An 11,102-nucleotide genomic window follows, 5' to 3' on the forward strand; every position below is an offset into this window, starting at 1 on the left:
TTGGGCTAAACATTCTTCGTAAAATTAAATAAATAAGTACAATAAAAGTTCAAATTATATTGCTTTATACTGAAAGTCCTTAACATAATTCATTTCCCTTATTAGGATCTTTAGAAGCCTTCTCGTAAGCTGAGCTTGGCAATTGGTATTTCTTTCAATGTGATTCATTTTTCGAAAAAATAGAAATTAATAAATGTATCAACAAAATATTCTAAGTAATATATAAGCAAATATTGACTTGTCAGGATATAAGTCGCATAAGTCGATATCTTGAAAAATTCGTCTTTTTTCGCTTTTCGGGTACTCCTGGACACCATATTATACAGCAAAGTTAATTATTTCGAAGGTTATAGGGGTTTCAAATTTTAAAAATCTTGTACTCAGCATGTAGAATCTCAGGTTTAAATCGTTCTCCTGGAAAGTCAGCCATTTGAGACTAAATCAATTCAATCCGTAAATAATCTTGTTTAGATCACTTGATCACTCAATAAATCAAAATACTATCGATTTTATTAGTCAAAGCCTTGATTTTTTGTCAGTAAATAAATCAATTTTAGTGAATTTTTGTCAAGAAAAAATCCAATTTAATAAAATGTATGGCTCTGGAACGCATTACGCATCAAAAAATTTCATGAAATCAAAATTTGCATCCCTGACTTTCTCAAACTTATTGCATATTCGGGTTCTATAGACTAAATCCCGAAACCAGAATTCCCTCAATTCTTTTTATTTTCCCTAAACATTTTTAGTAGGGTCGAAGGAACACCTTTTCGGCAGGGAACCCCTATTGGCACTTTTGTCAAAATATTAAAATTTATAAATTGTATCTAATAAAATTGAAGTAATATGACACTTTTTCATTAATCTACGTTTTTTCGATAAGGATATGTGTTCAAATTTCGTATTCCAAATAGTACAGAGTAAAGTGTCAATAGATCCTGACGAGTTCTTAAAGTGTCAATAGATTTTTTCTTTCACCCTATTTTTCAGTCAAAGGGAAAATTCCCATTCGGTTTCTCCGCACTTCTGAATTTTGGTTTTTTGGGATTTTGGCTTTCGGGTTTTGGACTTTCAGGATTTGGCTTTTGGAATTTTGACCTCTACAGGCATATTTTATCCCCGAAGAAGAGTACCTAAAAAAGAGCGGGATAAACATTGTGCAGTATATTTGAAAAACAAAGAACTGGAGATTTTGTTCTAATGAAATTTTCCGGATCTAAAAGGTGTTCCGGAACCATAAATAAATAAATAAATAATTGTCGGAAAAAATTAAGTTTAGTCAGCAGAAATATTATATTATCGATTTTGGTAGTACAAAACTCGATTTGCTTAGTAAACAATCTAATTCAGGTGAATTTAGATCAATAAAAAAGTAAAATTTCTTCAATTTTTTTAGTAAAAAAAAGATCAGAAAAAATAAAATTTTATCAAAAGAAAAAAATTAAAAAATCAATTGCGACAGTAAAAACTCGATTCTAAAAACAATTTAAAGAGATACAATTACGTATCTTTTAACCATTTGGGGACGAGAATGTCATCCAAAAATAAAAAAAATAATAATTTTTTACTCATTCTTTCAAAGACAAACAAAATATGATCAGTAAAAAAATGAATCAAAAAATTGAAGTAAATAAAAATTACTCCCTGCTTTTTATCTTTATAATATGCTTAAAAAATTGGTTTAATATTAATGGATGATCTACCAGTACCAAAAGAATTTAACTCAACATGTTTAAAACTGAATAATGAAAGTCGTATAGTGTCAAAGGAACATCTGTTCAGCAGAGAACATCGATTGGTAATTTCGTCAAAATATTGAAATTTATTTAATGTATCTAATTAAATGTAAGAAATACTACAATGTTTTTTCATTAATCTACCTTTTCTTATAAGCATATGTGTTCAAATTTCATATTCTAAATGGTGCAAAATAGGATACCAATAGGTAAAGGTCCAATTTCTTAAAGTGCTAATAGGTGTTTCTTCGACTCTATATAAATTTCCAAATTTTAAATATGTAGAACAAAATCTAGACAAAACTTTAATAAACAGATTTAGAATTTGAGATCTTTAATGAACCAAATTAGGTAAGATTCTTTACATTGTATTTTATTTTATTTTATTTCAAACATTTTCATAAAAGTTCTACAGATAGGAATTTTAAATATTTATATTTAAATCCAATACTAAAATAAAATACTAATATTAAATACCAATATTATACCACTAATAAACATTTTAATTGGAGAATCAGGGAAGCCATAAGGCCTGGCTGAGGATATGCAAGCCAATGAACCCTAGCACAAACAGCCCAATTTACTCGTAATTCTGTTCTAATTATAGGATAAATATTTGTCTTCAGTGCGTCATCCGTCGACTTACTTTCTGGTACCTGGTACCCTTGTATAGAAATTGGAGCGAAATCAACTAACTCAATTTTGTAAACCATTTTGATTTTTGGGCTTAAAGTAAGTAGGGGAAAGTGCCCATGCTTTACACGGTCCCAAGCTTCATAATGACTAAATTTTTCTTATGTTTTTCTATAAATATTACTCATCGTACCCATATTTTAAAAACAAGGGGACAGTGTCTTGTTTTTAAAATATATTACAGAGTCCTATTTATTCAGAAACATAGGAAAACTTTAGCCATTATGAAGTTAGGGACCGTGTAAAGCATGGGCACTTTCCCCTAAGTTTAAAAGAGTCTTACATTTATTGCGGAGTAAATGTAAATTGTGCAATAGTTCCGCATTCTCAATGCCGAACATTTTGTGCATTGTCGGTCCCCTCGATATTTTCTCTGTATACATATATAGCTAGCAATCCTAGGTCGTCGATTGCAAGAATGAAGGAAAAAAAATACAATGCAAGGAGGGTGAAATGTATGTGTGTATGCTTCCATGTAGAGATTTTATGTAGGGTGAAATTGTGGAAAATTTCACAAATAGAGTAGAGCTGTGCACATTTGCATGAATGGGGAAAAATAAAGTGGGAAAGCACATAGTGATGCTTTGGAGCAATAAGAAAGTTGTACGAACTTGATTGACGACGTCGCGTTCTTTTCTTAGAAAGCACCGTACAGAGAAAATTTTCATCAATTCCCCAACTCTATCATACCACATACCATCAATTCACGCACACAGAATGCAAGGGAATATGATCTAAAATATGCTATCGACAATATATGTACCTTTTTCCCTCAAAAGGAATCTTTCTTATTCAATAAAGTGTGAATATTTTACTATAGGAACACAGAGTCTCTTCTTCTAATATTTCCAATTAATTATACGTTCTTTTTTTCCACTTCATACCATAAAATTAATTTATTACCCAGGGTAGGAAATATTAGCACATCACTTTCTTGTCATAAGACTTTTTTCCCAATTAATTTGTCTTTGATGTTACTTTAATGTGTCGTCTGAAAACGATGTTTTCCCTCTCTTTTTTTAGGGCCCGAATGACAAAAGCGACTCTTATTCATATAGGCACACCTCCTCTTTTTCCCATTCTGAAAACTTAACTAATGAGATTAGTGATATTCAATCCAACGACTAGGGTACGATAGGAATATAAATCCGATTGTGGAAGTGAAATATGAGTGCTCGCACGTCTCATCCCATGAACAATGGGATCATTCCCCAGAAATACAACAAATTATCGATTGGAAATCATTTGATCGTAATTTTGTTCCAGCATTGTAACCCAGGAGTCAATTTAGTATGTGAAACCATGTAAGAATTCATGTGAGAAAGTCACCCCCTGGCCCGTGTGACTAATGCAGGCATATAAATGCAGTCTTGAGGGAGTGTTTCAGCTGAAATATTTTTGGTGCAATAAAGCCACCCTCAGAAATCAACATTAACAGCCAATTGAGCTGCGAATCTTCCAAGTCAGCAGTTGAACTGCATTGAGGGATAATGTTTTGTGTTCATCACCGAATTTCTTAATGTGTTGGTACACTCATTTTTTTGGGTAAATCTGTCCCAAAGGAGCTTGTTCCGCATGTGATTTTAGGCAAGTATCTTAGATTTGGCACCTTCACAGCAAGGTTAGACAAATTTACGGTTACAGGTTTTATAGCGTGGAAGAAAGAACGGTTATAGTTTCCCCCTCAGGACATTAACTTTTGTCCTTTTTTTTAGATATTGTATATAAAGCCTTTACATAACATATAATAATTTTTAACTTAAGTGCGGTGTATTAAAAGCTTTAACTGCAATTTACATTATAGGGATTATGATTATAGGCCTCCCGCCGCAAGGCATATTTTATTTTCTGTATTGTAATGCATAAATCTTGTAGGTACTATAGAACCACGTCTTAAAAGCTTCCCTTGCATCAGTATACTTAATGTCGTTTATGAATAAACTAACTTACTTATCCGGCAAACTGGAACTTCAACTAAATTTTAAAAAGTAAAATTTTCAAAGGTATTTCAAAAATGAATGATATTTATTAACTCCTAGGGGGTCCGTAATTTTCAATTTCAATTTCAATTTATGTAATGCAATTAGAACGTTCGGCTCTTGGGCGGTGTGACCCACAACTCGACTATCACAGTTCTGAGTTCGAGTCCCGTCCGGTGCAAATGATTAAAGCGTCTGAATGAACATATGTTTTTCTCACACACATTGTAAACCGAATAAAAAATTATAAACTGAACAATTACAAAATGGCAATTAAAATATCCCTTATTTGCCCCCAACCTATTCCCTTTCATTTCTTTTGCCTTTTAATTTTTGGTTATGTTTTAGAAGTTGTTTAAGCGGATATTTCGTCCACATACGAAAATACCTTTAAATCATTTCTAATAATGCTTTCCAAGGTCAAAGGTTAAAGAGGCTTTATTGAACGTATTTGCCAACCGAATGGTGTAATTTTTGGGCTTGTTAGAAAGGTCTTGGAATTTATCATAATTCTAAACCGATTGCAATCGGTTTTGAACCGGTAATTAACCAGTTAAGAACCGATTTCTATTGTATTGCTCTTCATCTAAATTTGGGAGACCCTTTGTGCGATTTATTAATCTGCTCAAAAAATCGATAAATGTTTCTAAAAACTTTTCACGAGTTCGAGCAATTTCGTAAAGCATTTAACACTTTGCCATGGCCATATGACCTTTAAGGAAATGAGTATTTTGTTAAAATTTTCAAAAATGCTGTGTAAAATATTGAGAGTCATTGAGTAATTTGTATTTGTAACATTTTGATTTACAAGAAATATGCAGTAAAACGGAGAAATACGCAAACTTATCGTCTGTTTTGGGAATTTCAAATACATATGATTTCCCTCCAGAAATTAATTTATTTAAAGTGACCACAAAGGGTAAAATTTTTAGAAGTGCAGTTAGCACGTAAATCAGTAATACCAGCGAAAGGTGTTTTCTCACCAAAAACAGCTGTTATAAAATGACTTGTACAGCACATTTCTCATTTTAGGCAAAGATAACAGAAATAAAAAATTGTAGAGTAGTACATTTTTTATTAAAATACGTTTTTAAAATATGTATTCCTCTACAATTTTTTATTTCTGTTCTCTTTGCCTAAAATGAGAAATGTGCTGTACAAGTCATTTTATAACAGCTGTTTTTGGCGAGAAAACACCTTTCGCTAGTTAATTTACTGATTTACGTCCTCAGTGCACTTCTAAAAAATTTTACCCTTTGTGGTCATTTTAAATAAAATAATTTCTGGAGCGAAATCATTTTTGAAATTCCCAAAACAGACGATAAGTTTGCATTTAACGAATCCAAATTATTCTAAAAAATACTAATATAAATAAATTGGTTAAAATTGATGTCTCTTCTAAGGAAATTATTTAAGAAAAAACAATTTCCTTAGAAATTGCTTTTTTAGAAAATGTTTGTCGTGAAAATTGATGTTTGTCAGAAAAATGTGTCAAATTGAATTTTATTTCAAATTGAACTGAATTTATTCCAAAAAGATTCTTTGATAAGGGAGACCGGGGCTGAAATTTGCACAATGTAATCATGTTTTATTATTGTGCTATCCCGTGTTGGAAGAATCTGCTAAGTCTATTATAGACCGTCCAGGAGCGCCTTTCCCGCAGTGTGGATGCTTTTTCCATGTTCCCGGAATTGTTGGGCAGAGGCAGTGCAATTTTATTACGTTTAACGGAAGAGACTCGAACTCACAACTTTCAGAATCGAGTCAAAGATCTTATCCGCCTAAGACCCAATGGTCTTGCCTATTGCGCTACTGAGATCCCCATACTTAGAAAGAATACTAAGCAAACTACAATATTCAGAGTAATTTGGTCCCTTTTTATTAATTGAAATATTTTTATCAGTCTACTACAAGCGTGTTTTCACAAATTATATAGAAATATTTTCTCAATTTTCATTATTTTCAAGTTATATATTCCGCACAATTTAAACCTGCATTAGTCCTAAAGAGGCTGTAAAATTTGAGATAATTATAGGTTGTAGAAATTCCCTACTTTAAAATTTTTCTAACACTTATAATTTTAAGGGATGTATTTAAATAAGTATATGTGTGTTACTTGAAAGTTTCTATTGATTTGAAGAAACAGAATTTTCATAATAATAACTTTTTCTCATGAATACTGAGTATTTTTTTTGCGATTTTCATTTTATTGTACCCGATTCATGAGAAGTTGTTCAAATATTCATCAGAATGTATAGGTATGTGAAAAGTAAATTTTATCGCTATTCATAAACTTTTTCCTGGAGGAAGTTTTTCCCATTGAAAAAGTCATTGAATATTTCGGCGTTTATTTCTGAATTTTAATTTAAATGTAATCCAGAAAACCCTAACAAATAATATTACCTATCTTCGGTTTTTGCTTTCACGCTATCAATAACAAATATAATTTTACTGATCCTCAACAACCCTCAAAATTCAATTGCAAAAATATCATAAAATTGATTTTAAAAGTATAATATATTTGAATTTTCTTCCTATACTCCCAAATATTATATATCCTAATTTAAAATTTTATCATCTAATTCATATTCCATTTCTAACCGATATTAATCCCACAAATATCATTGTAATAGAATAATGCCGGCAATAGACAAACGAGACTATTTAATGAATTTCCCATATTGGTAAAATTGATTATCAATTAAATTCTCATTTAATTTTAGTTTTATTTAATTTTTACCAATATTACATGTTCACATGTAAGTAAGTATTGAAAAAAAAAGAAAAATTGTTTATTTTGCTCTCTATTTGAGTACAAACGATAATATCCACAGTGGAATGATTAAATTTTTCTTTCAAAGTTAAATAAATGCAATAATTTACGTTTTCGCAATGTTTATTTTATATCCTCTCATCAATGTTTTATTTATTTTGTTTTGATGCGTATATATAGAAAATATTGATGGCTTTTGTGTTGTTTATAAAATGCTCTGCTTTTGATATTAAATTGTATTGAAAACACATCCAAACACCATAATGATTAAATAAAGCTTTTTCACTAAACTTTATTGTGGTAACCTAAAAGTTTTAAATAAAATACTTCCTTTCTGTGGTTCAACAAAATTAATTAAAAAGAAGCTTGTAGCAGATAAAAGATATAAATTTACTGTGAAATATTTTAATAAATTCCCAATCTCTAAGAAAAAGTATCATCTGAGGGTGAATATCTGTGAGGATTCTTAAGTTGTTTTCGTTCTAAATCACCGAAAACGCAATCGATTTGTAGTGATAAACAGATTTATTGATGTAGGGTTTCTCATCGGCACCCTCAAAAAGTCATTCACTGCGTGGCACCGAAGGAGGGGTGAACTATCTCAGAGGACACTGTTGTTACTTCCATCTTCACTTCTTTTACTCAGCCCCAGAAAATTTGCACTCCAAGGAATAGTATTTTGAAAAGATTTATTTGTTTATGAGGGTGATTCTACGAGAAAAAAATCGAATCAGTGAATTTAAAATTCTTCTTTCCCTTTTATGATAATTAAATTCAGAGATAAATTTATTTACAACTACCATTTCCCGGAAATACTTTTCCGGTTTCTTTTACTCGGATAATAATTATGAAATATAAGCCATGAAATATTCTTGGAAAAATAGGAAATTTTGCGGATATTTGCTAATAATAATTTTAATGAGAAAAATTATATTCAGATCAGTAATTATTATGAATATATCGGTCTTTGATGTTAATAAATCGATTTGGATTACTTATATAAGCTAATGCTTAAGCTTTACTAAATGCTTTCTTAACCCATTAAGCACTATTTGTTATAAATCAATAGCTATACCGAGAAAAATGATATTTAATATAAATATTCTTTTATAACATCTATACTTAAAAAATATGGCTAAACATTTCGAATTTATAATAAGCATTGTTGTAATACGACATATTGGTTTGATCTTAATAAGAAAAACAAATTCAAAAGATAATGGTCTTTATTAATTTTGAATTTTAAAATGCTTAAAATATACCTTTCCTTATGCAGAGGCTATGTAGGTGAAGGTGGTTAGCTTCCGAATACACCAGTCCCTGAATATTGCAAATTTTCTTATTTACGAAGTCAAAAAATTGGAAAAAAGTAAATATTATCAATTGATGAGGGGTTATCGAAAATTGAAAGTTAATATCACGATATTCGAAAAAGATAAATCGATTACGAGTACTGTACTGATCCATTACCGAGTAGGACTAGTACAACTTTGTTAGAAATTTCAAGACCTTTCAAAAAAGTCCAAATTTAAACTAATCGGTTGAGACATGGGCTCTCCAAAGTTGTTTAACTTTGGCTTTCAAAAAGGCTGCAGCAGATTGATAAGGTTTTTGGTAAAATTCGTAAGCAAAAATGAAAAATGCTAGGTAATATTTCCAACCTTTTAGATCGGTAGAATTTCTTCGGTCATATGTTTATGTCAAATGAACAAAATATTCGACTTTTCTCAAATTTTGATTTCATGAAATTTGCCGGATCTAAATTATTTGATAAATTTTGATGAAAAATAATTTATAAATAATAAATGCTCAAAAATATTGAAATACTCTTGGAAAGAGGAAAATGAAGAATTTTTTTTTTATTATTATATAAATTTATTATTATATAAATATATTATATAAAAAATTATGAACCATCTTGACATCCTTAAGATATTTAACGCGATTTCTGATCAATTTTCCTTCGGGGTAATTTGCTAAAAGCCGGACAGTGCTTAAAGTAGGACGAAAACATAACGAAAGTTTAACTTTGAAAGATCGCTTCATAGCACACAAATTAATTTAAAATTAAGCTGTTTTTCAAGTGTCCGTCTTTTCAAATATTACCCTACTTACTAACCAAAAACGTTTTTTTCTACAAATGAAAATTTAAAAACAAATAGTCAAAGTTCTAATTTAAAGATTAGGAATAACTATTCATGAATTTATTAGGTTATTTATTGAAATCATCAAGGAGGGGATATTAGATCGGAGGTTATGTATACTCAGTCCCGGCATCAAGTACTTCAGGATCTTCAGGATTATGCACCTGACGGAATTATGCACATACAATTATGCAAGTTTGCCTACCATTGAGAGTCAATTTATGAAATCATTTTTGAAATTCGCCTGAATGTATACTATGTTGCGCGAATTAAAGTTTTATTCTTTTTCAGAATAAAACTTTAATTTCTTTTATTAGGGTAAATTTTTTGAATATCCTAACCATTTATTGATTTATGTGGTCAAAAAGTACTGTTGGGTAATATATTTCTATTAAAAAGTTGAATCTTTTTGTTTGAACTGCTTTTACTCCACGCGAAATTCGTTCTACGGTCGATTTATTCAAAAGAAAGCCCCTGCGAGTAGGGGAAAGTGACCATGCTTGATACGATCCAAGCTTGATAATAACTAATTCTTTCCTACGTTAATCAATAATTGTGACTTATGGCAATATATTTGAGTAGCTGGTCCTAAGCCACACATTTGCTTAAAAAATTAGGATCCTAGCTCTTTTTTTCTAGCTTCAGGAAACAAAAATCAAAAATAGGCCCAAAACTGTAATTTCGATACATGATATTTCATAAGTTTTTTCTTAATTAATGTCGCTGTTCAGGAAATCTACTATCATAGGCACATAGAGGGTTCATCAGTATTGATATTTATGTAAAAATATTTTTACTTGGTGGACACTGTTTTGTGGGTGATGTCAAATTCATAAATTCTATCTTTGTCCATCCTGTATTTTAAGAAAGGTCCATGAATGATAATTTATATGTGGCAACTCTATCATTAGATGTGATTCTTTAATAATCACATCTATTGTAATCCTTCAATTTTATCGACAACTAGAAACTACTAAGTAAAACACTTAAAGTCGATTAACAAAAGTAATCTGATTCTATTAGACATCAGTTGAGTAATTATGAAAGCAAATTCGCATAATTTTTGCATAAAAACAATTCTTTTGTGTGTACAAACCGCATATGCACTGAAAGAATCACATCGTTCATAAACTCCTACAGCATACAACTGATTTTTGAGTATTGTCTACATAACCTCACTTTTATGTTATTGTTTTTCGCGTCAAAGAAAAAAGATTGTCCGTAAAAAGTTGTAAAATATAGTGCTACAAAGTAAGGTAAGTTTATTGTAATTAGTTTACGAGATAAAAAAAACATTCTATTTCATTAATTTATGCAGAAATGGAGAAAAACAAATAAAAGGCAGAAGACGCAGCACTACCCATGAGGCAGCCATGCAGGCAGCTCTAGGAAATTCTCCAAGGCAGGCTGAGAATTAAGGACGCTTCAGCCTTTGGAATACCGCTTCCTCGTCAGTCTCTTCCACAGTGTTGGAGGCATTGGGGGATAACCCGGAACCACCAGTTGCCTCGACTACTTTCAATGACAGTGAATTCCACAGCCGCTATTTCACAAGGGATCATAGCACCAAAAATCCTTCCGCAAGATGCGATGATTCGAAAACCAATCCCAAAATGATGCTATGTCATGGTTTGTCGACAAGATGAAGTAGTGGTCCAAGAGAGCAATGAAGAAGATGAGGTGTCACAGGAGACAAGGATGAAGATAATAGAGATGCTGATAAAGTTCTTGACTTATCGGTTTCTCGACAAATTTATTCATATTCAGACTCAAAGAA

The sequence above is a fragment of the Phlebotomus papatasi genome, chromosome 1, assembly GCF_024763615.1.
Source record: "Phlebotomus papatasi isolate M1 chromosome 1, Ppap_2.1, whole genome shotgun sequence".
NCBI classification, from domain to species: Eukaryota; Metazoa; Arthropoda; class Insecta; order Diptera; family Psychodidae; genus Phlebotomus; species Phlebotomus papatasi.